This window comes from Penaeus monodon, chromosome 23, assembly GCF_015228065.2.
Source record: "Penaeus monodon isolate SGIC_2016 chromosome 23, NSTDA_Pmon_1, whole genome shotgun sequence".
Classification (NCBI taxonomy): Eukaryota; Metazoa; Arthropoda; class Malacostraca; order Decapoda; family Penaeidae; genus Penaeus; species Penaeus monodon.
This window is the reverse complement of record NC_051408.1, coordinates 20,370,850-20,371,189: the sequence shown is the minus strand read 5'-3', so window position 1 is coordinate 20,371,189 and position 340 is coordinate 20,370,850.

The following is a 340-nucleotide window of genomic DNA, read 5'->3' as shown; positions in this document are numbered from 1 at the left end:
TTTACATACGGGGTATTAAATAAGCCCAAACAGCAAATACAAAAACTGTGTAACTGAAGTAAAACTCAAAACAAAAATGAAGAGTAAAAAACATCAAATGAAACAAATAAAAGGTAAAAAATAGTAAAAAAACGTAAAAAGCTAAAAAAATACAGCAGAAGCAGAACAACACCAGTTAAGTTCTCTTACACAAGTTTTCATACTCTTGAAACTGAAGAAGATATTAGCATATGTAATCTAAAGTTTACAATAAATCAATTATGCAACGCTCCATATGTATTTTATGAATGATCTCTTGCCTGGTTCCCAATATGTCGTAAACAACAGGAAGGTGGCTAAG